We start from the raw sequence: 19,433 nt of genomic DNA, 5'->3' as shown, positions 1-19,433 counted from the left end.
CCTGGGTCCCCGGGATCATGACCTGAGCCGAAGGCAGACGCTTAACCCACTGAGCCACCTCGGCGTCCCACACTTCCAGCTTTTACATCTTACCATTCTACCCCTTTCATCATGGAAGGATTCTGCTGTTTTCAAAGTAATTACAATCATTATAATCATTTTTTGAACCAAATTTTGTGCTGGAGCACAGCAGGGTCCATCCAAGATACCTTTGTGAGCCTGCAGCAATTATCTGGTGTGGAACAAAAAAACTTGTGTTCATCTCTCTGACCGTCAATGACCATGTGAACTTGAGTTTGAAAACTGCTCTCGATTCATTTTCAAATCCGCATGAGAAGGGATTATGCTGAGCTTGTTCAACCCTACATATTATGATGAAATGGATGCAGGACAAAATGTGTCTTCATCTTGCCACAAGTATTCTGTGTCAACGCATATTCAGCCTCTGTGAAATAAGACCTTTTTTCAAAATATTTAGGAAAACGCTCTCCCCTCTTTAGATTCTCTGACCCACTCCCACCATCTGATCATAAATGAATATGTTTTTCCCAAAGAGCTGTGTCTCTGCTGACTGGACTGCCCTGTTTGCATCATGGCTTTTGATTCTCCATTCTAATTATGCCTTTTGTGACATTTACTCTGACAAAGTGACAAATGATAAAACGCTCTCCCTTGTTCTGTACATCAGTCAGTATAGCCTTACCCTTCGGTGGAGCAATTTGGTGTTGAAGTTTCTTCCTGGGCTTTTTCCGTAGTTTCTTTTTTTTTTTTCTTTTTTTTTCCCTTTTGGCAGATACACAGAAAGCCCTTCAATAACTCTGTAGCAATCAACAATGAATCAAAGTTTAGTTTTTCGCTACAACGGGGAAGCTGGGTAATCAACAGTCCATGTAGCTTTATGGGCACCACTAACATCTGAATTAAGCAGAGCCAAATGGTGACAAGGCTGATTAGGCGGCTTCCTTCTACCGGTAAACAAGTTTCCTGAGCCAATGAAAAGTCCTATCCTCCCATGTCCTGAGTGAACTCCGGGAGAGAAGGAGCCAGGTGAGCAGGGAGAGCAGGTAGGTACAAGAGTGTTTTCTTTTACTTTTTATTTTTGTGGAAAGAAGGAGGAGAAAAAGGAGGAGGGGGGTAGGAAGAGGAGGAGGAGGATGAGAGGATAAGTTTCTTATGCCTTCTGCATTTTCAAAAACCTTTCCTCCAGCTATCTGGAAGCCTTTTCTGAAATTCGGCTATACCTCCCCCATACCTCGGGCTGCAGGCAGGCCCGGATGTGTGTTCTGACACATGAGGGGCAGCCGCAGAAGAAAGCCTGCTCCGTGATTACCTGGGGAGCTCTGGCTTCCCTCCTGCTGTGTGTGGCCCCATCAACCTTTCATCAAAAGAGCCCTTGTCACAAACCTCGGTGATTTCAATCATGAGGTTATTTTCCTTATTTTAAATACAAGCGTAAACACAAGGGCAAGGGTTCTTTCAGCCCTTCGGAAGTGGCATGAGGGTAAGATAGACTTGAACAATATTTGTATAACAAAACGCCAATGGAACGTTTTAAATTCTAAGCCTTTTATTACCAAAGACTGCTATAACCCATGCTAGTTTTATTCCAGTAACTCCTGTCATTATGACTTTTCAAGATCTAACGTGTTTGCCTGTCCTCCATAATAGTCTACATTAGGCTGGCTGGACATATTCGTGAAAAATATGTCTGATTACTACCCATAAGCGTATTTTGCTAAAAATTGACTTGATTCTACTCCCTGCGTTTTTTTTTTCCCCTTAGACCATACAGGTCTATAATTTACAAGACAGATCAACTCACCTTACTAGTGTTGCTACTTGAGTCAAGTCATACAGAAGAATAGCTCCAGGTGTTAGAATCATTAACTAAGGATATTAAGCCCGTAAATAAGATCTTCCTGTATGTGTTTTACCAATGAAGAGTGTTTCATACTGCCACCAATTAAGGCTAAGAAAATTAAACATCATTTACAAACAAGATTAAAGATATTTTTCCTTCCACAACCAATTAAGAAAATCAGAAGGAAAATGTTTTGATTCATGCTCATCATATATATGTAAATATATCACATAATGGCTCATATTTAGCAAATATAAAATACCAAAACACAAATGAAAAATATTTTGGCATCTGTCCGGTCCTTGAGCTGGCTAGCGTAAAGTGTGATTTGAAAGTGTTTTAGTCCTGCTGTTAGACATTTACTGATATGAATAAATTAATTACAGATTACTTTTATCAGAATCGCAGTGAACTTTTAAAACACAGTGAGGGAGGGACCCTGTTCTACTCACACATCAAACAGAAATGAGAGGAAAATTACCATGGAACACAGAAATCCTGGGGCTTCTGAGCAAAGGGACATTTTCTGTTCATATTTTGAGGGAACCCCTCCTCGCTATGAACACAAGAGTAATGATAACATTTTTAAAAGTTAAAATTAACAAAAATAAGAGGAGTCACCTTCTTGGATTGTAACAAAACTAATGAGATCCACTCCCACAGTCATGAGCAGAAAGGAAGGAACCTTAAATCTCCTGGTCCCCAGATTCGGAAACTGTGGGTAACAGAGATCAAAAGCAGCCCTTGTGTTAAAATGAATTTGCACCAGGTGCATTATGCTAAGCTAGAAGCTACTGAAGAGTTAAAATAATCTGTCCCTTCTCCCAGGGCTCCAGCATGCATGAAGTTGTCCCCCTACAGAAAGAGTACAGGAGGAAACCAACCCAGTTCAGTAATCGGACCTTCTGTATAAACAAAAACAACATGACACGGGAGCCCCAAGCCAGGAAGACAAGATTCGTACTGACTCGAGGAAGAATGAGAGCAGGTGGAGGCAACTATAAAATGACTAGACAGGAATAATTAGGCAGAGACAGAGAGAGAAACAACTCCCACTCAAGATGAACACACAAATGAAAACTCCAGTGTAGATGATGGTATTAACATGGAGAGAGACAATAATGAGGAGCTGAGTTAGTAGACCCGTCTTCCCCTCCATGAACACTGTCAGTTCCCACCTGTGTCATCCGAGCATGTGCACACACCTTGCTGAGGGCTCTGTTAGTTATTTCAGGGTGTATGTGTGAGTGTCGTGTGTACGTGGAAGATATGAAATTGTGGTAGCAAACAAAAGCACGTGCCACACTGAACTGTAATTATACTAAAACATACACTGCTGGCTTCAGAATCATGAAGTATGATTTGATATGCAGGTTCCTGGAATTTCAAGATAATTTGTCTTAGTATAGTAGTACACAAAAAAATCAAGTGTATTGAGAAAGGATGTTCCATCATGTTAGTAGTTATAAGTCAGGTCTTAATGGTAGACAAGAAGACATTGCATTAAGACTTGGAGACTTAAAAAAAAAAAAAAAGTTAAAGGATTTAAGCTCAGATCTTTATAGTTTGCCAGCTGGGTGAACTTGGGTAAGTCAGGTAGCCATCTGTGACTCTCAATTTTTCATCTGTGAAGTTATCCAATCATGTTATTTGACTGCCTCAAAGATGAGAATATAACAAGAGAATAGATTTTTTTTAAATTTTATTTATTTATCTGACAGAGAGAGAGAGCAAGTGAGAGAGAGCCGAGGGAGGGACAGAGGGAGAGAGAGAGAGACTATCAAGCAGACTCCCTGCTGACCAGGAATTTTTTTTCCCTACCCAGGGGTCTATCTCACAACCTTGAGATCATGACCTGAGCTAAAATCAACAGTTAAATGCTTAACCAACAAAGCCACCCAGGCGCCCCAACAAGAGAGTGGATTAAAAGCATCTCTCCTCTGCCTCAAATCTCCTAAGATTACAAATGACAACAACAACAACAACAAAACGATGATAGAAATACCTATCAAGTTTTGAAAATGGGGCAGAATGTCATTGGTATATTAGAGATTTTGAAGAATTCCTGAGATAAGAACCTGATAGACTCATATGAATAGATAATCAGGAGCAGAGAAGCCACAAACTCAAATACACTCAAGGGAACAGAGGTCTTCCAGAAATTCCAGGGATAACCCAACTGAGTAAAATGCATGGCAAGAGCAGGACAAAGGCATTGGGCAATTATCAGAGGAAGTAATTAAAGTGCAACATTTAAATAGTTGGGCAATCTTGTCTCTCCTCTGCCTACCATGAAACAATAATGTTTTCTCTTGATTTAAACACAAGAGAAATATTATCTTTAAAAAGGAAGAAGGATGGGGCACCTGGGTGGCTCAGTTGGTTAAGCTCAGGTTGTAATCTCAGGGTTTGGGGATTGAGGCTTCTGTGGGGCTCCCTGCTCAGTGGGGAGTCTGCTTCTCTCTCTCCCTCTGCCTGCTGCTCCCCCTGCTTGTGCTCTCTTTCAAATAAATAAATGAATAAAATCTTAAAAAAAAATAAAAATAAATAAAAAAGGAAGGGGGGATGTTGAGGACAGCAGAGCTGGGGAGGGAGTCTAACATGGGTGTTTGTGCTGGACAGAGAAGCACAGCATTGCCTGAGGCCATTGTTGCTGTCGGCAGCCACAGCAGGAAAGAAAAATTAGGTGGACAGTAGTTGACTCCAGCATGGTCTAGGACTGTTCAGTGGGTCTTGATAGAAAAGCCCCACTGAGCAAGCCCTGAGAAGTTTGCCCAGAGAACTCAGTCAAAGGGAAGGGGGGCTCCATATCCAGAAGAGATCTTGTCTTACTCTCTGCGCCCTCTCTTGCAGAACAACTTGAGTGCTAATTGTGAAGGCAAGGTATTAAAAACAAAACCTACAGCCACTAAACCATGATGAATCAAATGCAAAGACAAAATTTTAACCCAAAATAACTCTAAATGAACCACATGAACAATAGACCCAAAACTCAATAAAGAGAAAGTCTATCTCCTCTGGAAAAAAAAGTCATAGACTAAATGCAGAGAAATCCAAGAGGTATCATAGGTATGAAATGAAAAGTAAAATCAAGTGCATTTGTTTTATATTGCTGAATAACAAATTACCACTACACTTTTAGGAGCTTGAAAAAACACGTGCTCATTTTCTTACATTTATAATGAGTCAGGAGCCCAGATATGGCTTGGCTTGATCTTTTGCCCAGGATCTCACAAAGCTGCATTCAAGCTATCAGCTGGGGCTAGTATCTTATCTGAAGCTCAGGAATTTTGACTTCTTGACCCACTTTTAAAGGATTCATCTGATTAGGTCAGACCCACCCAGGGACATCTTTTTAGTTTAGCTGAAAATCAACTGAGTAGGAATCTTCATTACTTCTGTAAAATCCCTTTATCTTTGCTATATAATGTAGCATTATCACAGGAGAAATATCAGATCACCTTTGCCATATTATACTGGTTACAAGCACATTGCAGGTCCTGCCCATACTCAAAAAAGGGGGATTATACAAAAGCATGAATCATTAGAGGTTTTGGAATTTTTCCTAAGATGTTAAGGAATATGAAAAGTTTTAAGTACAATGATCAAAATGAAAAATAAAAATTCAGAAGCTGAATGGTTTAAAGGAACAGGCATATCTGAACACTAAATTTGAGATCACTGAAATATAATTTATATACATCAAAATACACAATTGTAATGAAGACATCTAAGGAACCCTTACTCCTATCTGTATTCTGCTGTCCTTCTTAGTCAGTTTCTCAGGCATTTTGATTTCTATCAACATAGATTAGTTTTGCCAGCTCTAGTATAAGTTTTGAGGGGCACCTGGCTGGCTCAGTTGGTAGAGCATGTGACTCTTAATCTCAGTTGTCAGTTTAAGCCCCATGTTGGGTGTGGAGCCTATTTAAAAAATAAATAAACAAATAAATAGAATAAAAGTTTTGAAAGTATACAATGTTGCCTTGTTTCCAGTCTCACAATATAGGCTTCACTCTTTCAACATTGAGACTATAGGCTTCCTATAGATGCCCTTTATCAGGAATTCCTAGTTTGTTGAAGTTTTTTTTTTTTTTAATTTTAAATCATAAATGGACAAATATTATCAAATGGTTTTTTGCATCTATTAAGATAATAGTGTGATTTTTTTTAATTTTATCTTTTTCATAAACCTAATTGCACTGATGAATCTTCAAACATTTAAACCAACCTTTCAGGGACGCCTGGGTGGCTCAGTTGGTTGGGTGGCTGCCTTCAGCTCAGGTCATGATCCCAGCGTCCTGGGATCGAGTCCCACATTGGGCTCCTTGCTCGGCAGGGAGCCTGCTTCTCCCTTTGCCTCTGCCTACCACTCTGTCTGCCTGTGCTCGCTCACTCTCTCTCTAACGAATAAATAAATTAAAAAAAAATTTAAACCAACCTTTCATTTCTGGGATAAATCCCAATCTGCATTGCCATTTATACTTATCATATATTGACATGCTTAGTTTGCGTTCTAAAGGGTGTTAGGCTATAGATTGTCTTTGACTTAACATCTTTGTCTGGCCTTGGTATTTGAGTTTTGTTGCTCTGATAACATTAAATAAGAATATATTCTTCCTCTCTTTTCTGAAAAAATTACAATAAAAGCTCATGTAGATTTGTATTTTTCCTTTCTTAAGAGTTTCAGTTTACCACTGAATCATAGGGATTTATCTGTGGGAAGATTTTAAATCTCCAATTACGTTTTCTTAACAAGTATAAGGGCTAATTGGCTTTTCTGTTTCTTCCCATGTCAGTATTGTTACTTTGTGTATTTTAAGGCATGTGTTCATTTCATCTACACAGACAAATTACATCGCATAACATTGTTCACAATATTCCCCTGTTGCCTTTCACTATCCTAAAGATTTGTACTCCTGTCTCCTCTTCCATTTTGAATAACGATCAGTCTATCTAAGTGTTTATCAATTGTATCATGGTGCTCAAATATTCAGCTGTTGGTTTTGTTGATTTTTCTCTGTTGCCTGTGCATTTCCTGTTTTATTGACTCTGTTCTTTCCTTCATTTTTTCATTTTTCCTATTTCTTTTGGTTAATTTGCTTTGGGGTAGGGATTTATCAGCAAGGGACAAAGTGATAGAAATTTTTTGTATTTTTGTCAGAGTGTGGATAAATGAGAATATGCATTTGTCAAAACTTATCAAATTCTACACTTAAGATCTTTGTATTCTACTGTATGCACATTGTATCTCAAAAACCTGTAAACAAATATGTACTCTATTGTAAAACTTGTGTTTTACAGGAATGTGATTAACAATTATGAAACTACTATTCATGTATCCAACACTTGAACAAATGAGTATTTATACTAAGAATAATTGGAGCCAAGTTTCTTACTTTTGGAGAAGGGGGTCACAAATATAGAAAATGGCAAGATGCTCTGAAGTTGATTTGTAACTGGAAGCACAATGTTACCCTCAAATGTTTCCAAAAAGTAATATAATATGTGTGTGTGTGTGTGTGTGTGTGTGTGTGTGTGTGTGTGTGTGTATGAAGGGAGAGAAGAGGAGACAGAGACAGAGAATAATACAACAAAAGAGTCAAACACATGGGGCACCTGAGTGGCTCAGTTGGTTAAGCCTCTGACTTCGGCTCAAGTCATGATCCCAGGGTCCTGGGATACAGCCCCATGTCTGGATCCCTGCACAACAGGGAGTCTGCTTCTCCCTCTGCCTCTCCCCCCTGCTTGTGTGCTCTCTCTCTCACTCTCTCTCTCAAATAAATAAATAAATAAAATATTTTTTAAAATGTCAAAACATAAACAATCGTAAGGGACGTATAAGAACTCCCGTCCTTTGCTTGCATTTGTTTTCTGAATTTTGACACCACATAAAAGTTCGAAATTGTAAAAAGTAAACTCTGCTATACAAATGAATGCCAATCTATCATATCATTTCACAACTAAGAAGTGCTCTTCTAGCTGGAGAAAGAGTGATGAGGATGGCTTTCATTTGTGCCCTGGGTAAGCGTGACAGATTTCCATGACGGGAAGGTAAAGAACAGAAACACAGGTCACTTTTCTGGAAAGAAAACTGTTGATGTATGTTTGTTCCTGAGAAACCCAAAATAGAAAACCTCTTTAAGAACACTTGCTGAGAGAAAAACAAACAAACAAACAAAATTTAGCACAATGATGCCTGAAGCCACTTTAGATATCTGTTTTGTAACTTTTCTAGTAATTTTCCATGCTCTGGACAAAAAACTGAATTTTCAGTCCCGAAACCAAATTGTCCTTTCCCTAAAAATCCTGCGACATGCTCATTTCCACCTTTTTCCGTTCCTAATTTTGGAACAAAGCAAGCTGTTATTAGGTTGTCTTTTTGCATTTATCAAATGAAAACCCCTGCCGAGGCCTTTCTTGAAAATTGAAATGAAAGAAATTCTGTATATTGTTTTTTTTTTTTTTCTTCTTCTTCATCTTCTTCCCTAATTCCCTTATTTGGTGTGTGCATATGAAGGGAAACTTTTCAAATTGCCACGATATAATTTAATTCCTTCCAAGGCTGACAATGTCTTAATAACAACACAATAAAGGACCTGTTTAGGGTTCCTACCTCAGTTTAACTTTGTATCCACGTACTTATCTATGTACTTTATCCTAAATTCTGTCATGCTGAATAATACATTTTCCCTCAGTTCCGATCTGATAGAAGCATGTTGATATAACATCAGAGAAAGGGATTTTCTGTTTTTACCTCCTGTCTGACACTCAGGACTCCTCAGAAGCCTTTTTTGTATGACTGCCATTTCTGTAAGTTTGAACACAGCCTTAAAGCCGAAATTCCCTCTTTCTTTAATTATACATATTTTTTAAATGATACAGAACTATTAGGGGAATAGACTTCTTGTTTCTAAAAAAAAAAAAAAAAAATAGAGAATGTGTGAATATTGCTTCAGAGATTAGCCTGTTCCATTTCTAATAGGCCGTGTTTTGGGTACTACCAGATGTTAGCATATTCTTAATTCAAATCATCAGGTTCAATTACATCACCAGGAAGGACTGTTGTGTTCTTCCTGTATTTGAGCTATTAATAAAATATGTTTTTAATTTTCAAAATTGCTTGGCTTTGGAATGGGCCATTACTCTGGGGAGCTGGAAATACAGGAAGGCAAGCAGCATATTTGGACCACTGAGGTTTTCCGAGACACACACCAAAATAAATTTTTATAACCATTTCCCCTTTGATACTTTACCTTATGTTGTCTATGATGTAACACTGACTTAAATTCACTCGTGAGCTCTGATGATGGCATTTTCGTTAGAGTACATCTATCTAGAGAATGAACCCAAAGTTATTCTAAATCACTGCGATACAGTGAGAAGGCATGCACGCTCGTGCGTGTGTGTTTGTACACACTGCAAAGACAGTCCAATTCTTTTCTGTAATCCGGAGCCTTTCTATTCATGACTTGAAACCAAGGGACTGCACCCTACGGGAAGCATTCGCCCGAACTGTGCACAAATGTTTTGGCTGTGAAGTTGTGGGGACATATGGAAATCATTTTCCTTACAAAAAACATGGCTGAGATAAGTCACACCTAGACAAAGGTTTCCACGATCCTCAAGAACCAGAGTAGTTCAGAGAGAAGGTATAGTCTTGCTATTTTACTTCTTAAATGTCAGGGATCTCGTGGGTCACAAGGAACAAGAAATGTATTTTCTCAGTCTTAAAAAAAAATACATTCAGGAAAATTATTATTAATGTAAATTATTTTAAAACGTATATATTGTTGTTATTACAGTACCATTTTATTTTACTGTTTTTTCATGGTGCAAAGGTTGTATTTCACATTAAGGAAACCAGAAAGCAATTTTACTGAAGTTAGAGGTGAGAGGCAATATGTTTAAAAAAACAAACAAACAAACAAAAACAAAAAACTTCATGGAAAACACCTCTAAAGCAAAAATGACGAATAGGTTTTAAGTGCCAAATTCAATCAATTGGTAGAGAGTATATGAAGGGTGAATTGAGAAGGAAAGTCTAGACTTGTGGGAATGAGAACCTTTATTGATTAAAGATTTCTGCTCTGGACCTCAGGTTAGGAAGATGCCACATTTCCCTTGTGTAGTTACCAAGCCTACACATGGTCAAATTTTGTCCACTTAAGTATCCTCCATATTTTAAGTACCCACTCAAAAATGGCCCTTCTGAAGAAACAGTAGAGATGTTATAACAAAAGAACATGGATTTATGAAAGAATACAAATACATATGACTCAAATTGAGACAAGGACATAGGCTGAAGGCACAGGTGCTATATGTGCTCTAGAAATATCACAGATTTGGCCCTCGGTCTTTGATTTGCCAATTGAAAGGGGCAAGCTTCAATACCAGATACACAGTGTCTCTAAGATAACAAAAGGACACTTTTTCAGGTGACTTATACATATTCCTGGTTTGAACATTGGCCAAAGATTTGGCCAGAAAATGAAAGAATGCCATATAGTCAAGAACAGTTTCAACAAAAATGCTATGATGAGTTTTCTTTTAGCTATAGATGTATTTTTTTAATTATGTTAGGTTAGTCACCATACAGTACATTGTTGGTTTTTGATGTACTCTTCCATGATTCATTGTTTGCATATAACACCCAGTGCTTCATGCAGTATGTGTCCCCCTTAATACCCATCACTGGGCTAACCCATTCCCCTACCCTCTCCCCTCTAAAACCCTCAGTTTGTTTCTTGGAGTCCACAGTCTCTCATGGTTCATCTCCCCCTCCGATTTCCCCCCTTCATTTTTCCCTTCCTCACCCTAAAATCCTCCGTGTTCTTCCTTATGTTTTACAAGTAAATGAAACCATATGATAATGGACTTTCTCTGCTTGACTTTTTTCACTCAACATAATCTCTTCTAGTCCCATCCATGTTGATGCAAAATTCATCCTTTCTGATGGCTGAGTAATAGTCCATCGTATTTATGGACAACATCTTCTTTATCCATTCGTCTATCGAAGCACATCTGGGCTCTTTTCACAGTTTGGCAATTGTGGCCATTGCTGCTATGAACATTGGGGTATATATGGCCTTTCTTTCCAATACATCTGTATCTTTGGAATAAATACTCAATAGTGCAATTGCTGGGTCATAGGGTAGCTCTATTTTTAATTTTTTGAGAAATCTCCACACTGTTTTCCAAAGGGACTGCACCAATGATGAACTTCATAGGCCTATTTTGATCATGAATCTCCAAGTATGATAGCATGCTGTCAAGATAGAATTCAAAAACAGTGGGGGTACCTGGGTGGTTCAGTTGATTAAGCATCTGCCTTTGCTCAGGTCATGATCCCAAGGTCCTGGGATCAAGTCCCACGACAGGCTCACTGCTCAATGGGAAGCCTGCTTCTCCCTCTCCTCCCCACTTGTGCTCTCTGTCGCTATCTCTGTTTCTCTCTCTCAAATAAATATCCCAAATAAAAATCTTTTAAAAAAAAGAACAGTGATTATAAGGTGGTCCAAAAGTACAACCTTCCAGTTATAAGATAAATAAGTACTAGGGATAACTTTAGTTAACATTACTATATGGTATATATGAAAGTTAAGAGAGTAGATTCTGCAAGGAGAACATATATAGTTCTCATCACAGGAAAAGAATACATATTTTTTTGTTTCTTTTTTTGTATCCACATGAGATGACAGATATTAACGAAACTTATTGTGCTAATAATTTCACAGTCCAAGTAAGTCAAATCATCTTAAACATACAGTGTTTTATGTCAGTCATATCTCAGTAAAACTATTTTAAAGGAGAACAGTGGTTTTGTAGGAAACCAACCAAATGTGTTCTCTACCGATCCCATTAATGGGTTTTTAATATTCAAGTCAAAAAAAATCTATTAATACTGACCTTCCCCCTGTGTTTAGTGGCTACAAGCTTAAGACTGTGTTTATTAGTAAGTATCTAGAATGTGTCTATTTTCTGTTGCCAGGTATGGGTACATCTGCATGGATGGGCAGAAAGTCTGTTGAGGTAAGAGTTCATCTCAGTTTGGCTGTTGAAGAACTGAACACAGGTAAGTGTCTGAATGGAACACCAGCCTGTCTCTGTGCCCAGGGTTTCCAGCTGAGAGGTCAGCGACCCTCCCTTTCCCCACCAAGAATGAAGTATATTCAACCTCCACCTCCTATGTAAAACACAGAAGCATATACTGTGTGAATTCAGCACACAATTCCAAATTTTCTATTTGTTTTCAGTCTACTCCTAAGTCCAATAGTACTTTATTTCTAAAAACAATAAAACAGATAATTTGGCAGTACACAAATGTGTTATTTAGAAGCCCAGTCATACAGGGAAAGAGTCATCTCATCAGGGAAGCTAACTAAAAAGGCTACACGAATCTAGGTAGCTTCTCTTCCTACCCTAGAGTTTTTGAATTTGAGTTTATGAATCTTAATAGGACAATTAGCTTAGCTGGTTAGAGCATGGTGCTAATGATGCTAAGGTCAGGGAGTTGGTCCTGTGGGAGTCAGTGAGCTTTGAATGAAAAAAAATAATAGTAAGATAAAGTCATTTTCATAACCATAGCATGGAGCTTACATCCCAGTCATCTCTGTTACTGAGACTCATCCTCATTCCTAACTGAGACTGGGGAGGAGCTTGTGCATAGCTCAAGGCCAGTTTTCACTACAATAGGGTTACAAAAGCACACAGGAGCCACTGATGGTGGGCCACTCCTAGGCAGGAGAAAGTCCTATGACTCTTGCCTTTTCCTGGAATTAGGTATGCTATATCCATGCCGAGTATACATTGATTTTTCAAAATCCATTTCAATTCAATTCAACCAGAAGAATGAAATCCAAAGGAAGAGGGCCAAGATGAACTTTTACTAAACATCTACAATGTCAGGTACTTTTAGATATCTTAGAATGTGTGAGGCTAATCATATGACTAGTATTTATAAGCAAAGAAAACATTTTCAATAAATTTTAACTTCCCATTAAAAAAAAAGGTTGATTATTTAATCATCACATCAACCCCTCTGGATGCTTGCATATATGCAAATATGTACTTGTAACTCCAAAACTGGGTTTCATAACTGGTCAGATACTCTTGAGTCCCTAATCTCTTAATTGTTAGTTGGGTAACTTATATGAGTTAGTCAGCTTCTCAAAACCTGACTTCCTTTAACTAAATGAGAATATCCATAGTACCACCCTCAGAAAGGGAATCTTAAAATTAAATGGGATAAGATATCTGAAGAGCTTACACAGTCCCTGAAACATGGCAACATTCAAGGGAAAACCAAGAGAGAGAACCAAGAAAATCAGTTACTCTGAGTCTCATTCTTTCCATAGTCTTGTTCTCAAAGACCATTTTAATAAAGAATGCTCATGTCTAAAACAGGTGTTGGTGAACTATTTTCCATAAAGGATAAGATAGTAAATATGTGGGCCCTTGCCAGCCCTATGGTCTCTTGCCCAACGACTCAGCTCTGCCACTGCATTGAGAAAGTAGCCATAGACAATTCGTAAACACATGGGTGTGGCTGTGCCCCAGTTAAAAACCTCATTTACCGAAAGAGGCAGCAAGCCAGACTTGTCCCACAGGCCACAATTTGCCAAACCCTGTTCTAACAGTTTTTTTGTGTTATTTAGCTACATATTAATAACCCATTAAATTTAGCTTTCCAAAGTGAGACTTTTACATCCTGAATAATTTCTACTTTTGCATTAGTGTTAACAATTTTCTCTACTGTCTTTCAAAGTTTCTTGGTTTAACTTAACTAAAAATCAGCTAAATTTGGCCCCAGTTACAATGTTGTTGGAAATGAACTAGGAAATAGCGAACAATAGGTGAGTTTAAAAGCCTTTACCCGGGTGTAGGAATCTCAACAGGCATCCCCTTTCCTACGTCCAAGATTATTAGGAATTAATAAATCAACATGATGGGTGTGTGAGATTTTCCAGTCAGGCACCTCGGAGTTCAGTCCAGGATTCATCTTATCCTTGGAAAAATTCAAGCTTGTTTACAAGTTATAGCAGTCTCTGGACCCTTCTCTGCCTCCTGGATCTTACGAGGTCCAGGCCCTAATATCTGTGCAAGATTCTCAGGACAGTTGGCAAGATTATAACTGTCTTTAAAGTGATGATTTGGGGAATGGGACTTAGACAATAGTAAAGGGGAAAAGATGCACAAAAATAGTTCATGTATTATCTTAACTGATTTATAGCAACTACCAGTCTGATTATGTGTCAAATTCCTTATACAAGATTATTTTTCTTTCTTTAGGGGCCTTGATAAAATGAGTTCCCACTAAAGATAACAAGGAATCCCTCATCCAATACTATATTTGAAATTCAATAAATTCCAACGTTATTTAACTCGACATGTGCAAACCAGGCTTACGTCAATTAGAAAAATGTGGAACTGTTCACTAAAAGGAGGGAAGATGGAGAAGGAAGTGGAAGAGGAGGGAAATAGCCAGCATTTTGTCAATGCTTGAGTAAAACACATCAAAATAGAATCCTTTTATTTGGTTTCATTGTCTCAGTCTTGTCTGCCTCTTTTGCCAGAGACACTTTACTTCTACCAGTTTGCTGACTGACAATTCAGTGACCTTTGTTTAGTTGTTACTGTTTCTGGCTCTAGAAATCTAGAATACTTACAGGACAGAAAAATTCTGAAGAGTTATAGGAAGGTGGAATGATAGAAGCAAAATCTTGGCTTCTTTTCTCTTAGTCTGCGTGAAGAGAGTTGCAAGTATCATGAGAGGAAAGGCTTTGTCATTTTGGTCTCTAGTTCATATTGCTGACATGCCCCACCCCCAAAACTCGGGCGCAGAATAGAGCCATGTTTATATCACTGCAAGGTCATGTCCCTGATGCAGAGGATTCAAAATATGTGGGCTAGCTCCTCCACACTGCTTCCTAACTATGCCGTAAAGACCATCTACTTTCTCCTGCATCCCTAAGACTCCTGCCCTCACATGTGTTTGAGAAATGCTCTGTGGCTTCTCCTTATTTGTGACAACTTGAATTCCTTAGCATCCCTGGAAAATACCAGTTTTAAATAATACAATACCAGCTGTAGAGAAAGGATGGCTAAAAAATTAAATATTTATGACAGGAGCAATTTCTGGCAAAGCTATTCATTCATCGTATCTGTATACACATAGCCTCGCTTCCCCAAACCCAGAGGACGTTCAGGACGTGGCATTTAGCAGACTCTATACCAAGGTCTAAGAGGAGTCCAGTTAATTAGTTCCCAGCTCCCAAGGGTCAGCATAATCCAATTGTATTGAAAATCTGGTAAGTGTGACACATAAGAAATCCTACCGTTTCAGGAGCATTGTAAATATTTGTGGCATTCAAAGTCTTTGGCAATTTTGCTCATTGATGATTTTATTTAAAATAGTTAAATCTGTCTGGCATTGTTAGTATATAACAAAGAAATAAAATGTTCAAAGGAATAGAACTGCCTGTCTCTTCACCGCCAGCTCAAAGGCAGAAATGCGACTTGGGTCAGCGGACATGTACAGGAAGGTGTCTCCACCCCAACTTGGCCGAATGGGACATGCTAGTATTGTTCTGAATTTCAGCAATGTGGGTGACAACTAAAATAGGCCTAAGACTTGAAAGAAATTTGACTACACCCAATGGAAATTAGACCCCAAGACACAGAATCCTGACGATTAGTATTGACACTATCCTCATTTGAAGCCATTGTGCCTAGTTGCTTTTGCTAGGGTATTAATACAAGTAAGAAGCATTGTTGTAAACCAGTATAATTATAAATGAGCCCATGCCAATAAGGTCATATTGTTTTTACTATGAGCATATCAAAACATGGTGATTGACACCCATATTTGTTTTCTTTTCAAAACCCACTTTATGTTTAATATCTTATTCTGTTTGTCCATACCTTAGCAACCTGGTAGGCTGAATAATAGTATTTCTATTTAATCCATAAAAAAACTATTGCCCAAGATGATTCTACCAACTCAGAGAAGGGCATAATAGCACAATTCATACTTGAACCATTAGATCTTCTAAATTTAACTTGGTATTTTCAGTAGAAAAACTAGTGTACCTTTCTCAGCAGTGACTAAAAGAGAGTAGGTCCTAGTATTTTACTGGTTATTCTTATCTTACAAGTTGTCTTTAATATTCAACTAACATTAACACTGCACAGACAAAGACAATTTATACAACTACATACACCATTTCAAAAGTCAGTCCTCAACATGGGGAAGTTATTTCTTCATATTTTGAATTTTTCTTTGTCACTCTGAAACTCTGCGGCCACTGTGAATTCTATGGAAACACACAAACAAGGGAAACCAAACAGGAAACCCTCTATTTTTTTAAAATTTTTTTATTTTTTTTTTTATTATCAGCAGGAAATTTAGCTCAGGAAGTACAATAAAACCTTGGCCATTCAGAATCCTTGGGGATTGGATCCTTCCAGAAAGCCAAGCTTTGGAAATCCCTGAGGGCAAATTCCCTTAAGTCCTGGAACTAGGTTATTTAATTACTCTGAATTGAAACATTCTGAAAATGTGCTAAGCATTCCCTGCATGTTAAACTGAGTTGGTTATTTCTTAATTAGTCAAAAGCATTTTAACGCAAATCATTTACTTTAATACTACTTAAATGTCCTTAGATTCAACCAAGGAATGTAGAACACTTCAGCGATTAATTAAATCACTGCTCTGTGTGTGTGTGTGTGTGTGTGTGTGTGTGGTTTAATTGTGTTTGTCTTTGGAAGATTTTCTGTCACCTTCTTTGCAATCAACTCTTCTTATTTTTTAATAAACTCTCTCTACCCTTTCAATTTGCAAAGTTGAATATAGATAATCAAGCTTGATAAAACTGTAGTAAAGTAAGTATAAAAAAAAAAGTAGAGGGGGAAAATCTGAAGACTTCTTCTGTGGATATCTAGAACATAGCTTTCTCTCATGGACTTTGTGATATCTCAACAACACAAAACAAAAGTAAGTGCAATGCACTTGTACAGTCTGGACCTAATGAGTGTTCATAACTATATAGGCACAGTATAAGAGAGAATGGTTTGGACAAATTTTAAAATAATAATATAATGGACATGCATCTGAATTCAATGATAATTTGGATCCCGGGAGCTTTGAAACATATATGCCCATATTTAAATTTCTCTGGGAGTCAAACTTATCCTAACACACTACTTTGAAACAACGAAGTTAATTTTCATCAATTAAAGCATTAACTCAAGAAATATCTACTAAATGAAAACTATGTGCAGGCACTATCTCATGTTCAAAGTACAGCAAATTAAGCCACACTGACATGCTTATTTCTCATCAAATTTTAATTATTTAGCTGTTATTTATTCATGTCAGTAATTATTAAGTGCCTTCTATTTCCAGAGACTGTGCTAGGGCTTGAGGAATGGATTATGAGCCCAAACAAACAAAATAGTAAGCCCCCAATTCTTATGTTGCCAATGAACTCTTGGGGGAGTGAGACAATCAAATAACTGACAAATATGTAAATTCCCACTGCCATCAAGACGATGTGCAGAGAGTACAGGGACCCAGGGGAACACATCATGAAGGACACTGGCTTTGTGTGCCATGTTGGGAAGACTTCTGCGAGGAAGTAAGATCTGAAGCAGAAGTGAATGAGTCAATCAGGTAAAGGAGGAGAGGTGCTGGGTTAGTTGAAGAGCACAGCAGGCTGACAGAACAGCCCACGTGCAGGCTGGGGGTACAGACACGTGAAAGGCACCTACACAGAGCCATATTGCTGATAGCCATGTATGGATGGGACTGAGAAAGAGACTAGAGCAATGAGACATGTGAGTCTGGCCAGATGATAATCAGGGCCTTAGAAACTTAGCGGGTCCACTTAGAGACTTTGTTTTTAACCTAAGACAATGGGAACCCATTGAGTAATAACTTGTTTTCAAAGAACAATATCCATGTGCCATAAAATAGTTTTGTTTAGAAATCTAAATGGATTTCACACTTTACATGAAATATGAAAGGAGAGCAAAACTTTTTTTAAAGCTCTCCATGGCCCTTGTAGCCATCCCTGTCTGCTCTGTGGATGTACCCTGACATGAGCTCTATGGCTACGTCAGTCAATACCATGCAACTTCACTTCTGTTTCATGTTTTCTATGTTGTTTCCTATCCAGGACAGCAAGATAATCTCCAGATAACAGTCAGTGCCCGGTCAAAAAAGGCCCCCTTCCAGATCAACATAAAAAAAGACCAAGGACACTCCACCCCAGGAGGAGAAGAAGCCAAAAGAGCATTTCACGTTGGAGAAGGAAATGAAGGTCTTCACAAAGGGGGATTCCAGAAGAAAGTGGGACTGATGGATTATCCCAAGAATTAAATACCTGGAAAATATTAGAGATAAGCACAATAGATTTAATAGGTTTGTTTTGAACAGATAGGTCAAAGCTCTTGGGGAAAAATTACAGTAGGTACATAGGAAACCAAGCAAAAGGAAAAAGAGGTGTTTATTAGCTTCAGGAGAAATAAAGAATGGTATGAAAGAAGAAACATAATCATAGGATGCTTCTTGGTTCAGCAGAGGTCACTTCATGTAAACATGTATAATTAGATAATAGGAGAGAGCCTGAAAGTGGGGGAGACGTGTGTGTGTGTGTGTGTGTGTGTGCAGCATAAGATCACTTAATCTTTACTTTTATCTTCATACATAGCTTATGTGTCTTCAAAAGTTTGTGTATAATGCTGATAAAATTCATTACAATAATATTATTTAAGGGATTTAATTTCCATAAGTAGCTGAAAGAGCTTAAAATGATAATCTCAAAGAAATGGGGCAATTACTTTAAAAGTAAAAAGAAGGAAACTACTGTTTTTGTTGATAAACTTTATGGGACAATTGGACATGTGCATTAAATTTAACTTTAAAACAAGTACATACATATATTTCTTATATTATCTGAATTTATCTGATCTGTGTGAACCAAAATTTGGCCTATCGTTCAGACAGAATTTGAAACAAGTTAATATAAGTCAATATGGGAAGAACTTACTAAGATTTAGTTATATTTTCCAAGATCTTTTCCTTCTGAACTAAAAAAAAAAAAAAAAAAAAAAGAAAATCTCTCTCTCTCTCTCTCTCTCTTTCTCTCTTTCCTTCCCCCACTAGAGTAACAACTCAGGAATTGCCAATACTACTTTTGTGGACATTTTTTGAGGTGAGGTGTGAGCTTAAATGAAAAATATTTTTCTTGAAATTCTGCCAAGAGATAACAAGTATGGAAAGAAATAACATGGGCCTCACTATTCCGAAACAGATACACAAAGGCAAAATGTAGCTCACTGAGTTCAACTTTATGATTCAATCTAAAACAGTCACAAACGATCAACTCCTTTTTTTTTTTTTTTGCTTAAGAAACATATTTTCAGCACCTGAATGACTTGACCTCCCTTACACTTCAGAAATTATTAACATCTCTGCCTTATAGCTATTTAAAGATCAGAAAATAAATGGAAAATATCAAAGAAATACTACTAATTTGGCCTAATTAGTCTTAAAAGGTCCATGAGTGCA

The 19,433-nt window shown here is 37.8% G+C and overlaps 1 long non-coding RNA gene across 1 annotated transcript; it reads left to right on the top strand.

Moving 5' to 3' along the window:
- Positions 1 to 917: 917 nt before the first annotated feature.
- LOC308339452 lies at positions 918 to 18,954 on the top strand. Its single transcript, XR_013966519.1, has 3 exons — positions 918 to 1,064; positions 11,853 to 11,936; positions 18,040 to 18,954. It is a non-coding gene; the product is annotated as an uncharacterized lncRNA (long non-coding RNA).
- The last annotated feature ends 479 nt before the right edge of the window (positions 18,955 to 19,433 follow it).

Source organism: Martes martes, assembly GCF_963455335.1.
Source record: "Martes martes genome assembly, chromosome: 3".
Lineage (NCBI taxonomy): Eukaryota > Metazoa > Chordata > Mammalia > Carnivora > Mustelidae > Martes > Martes martes.
Note: the sequence above shows the minus strand (reverse complement) of the source record. Positions and strands in the feature narration are given on the sequence as shown.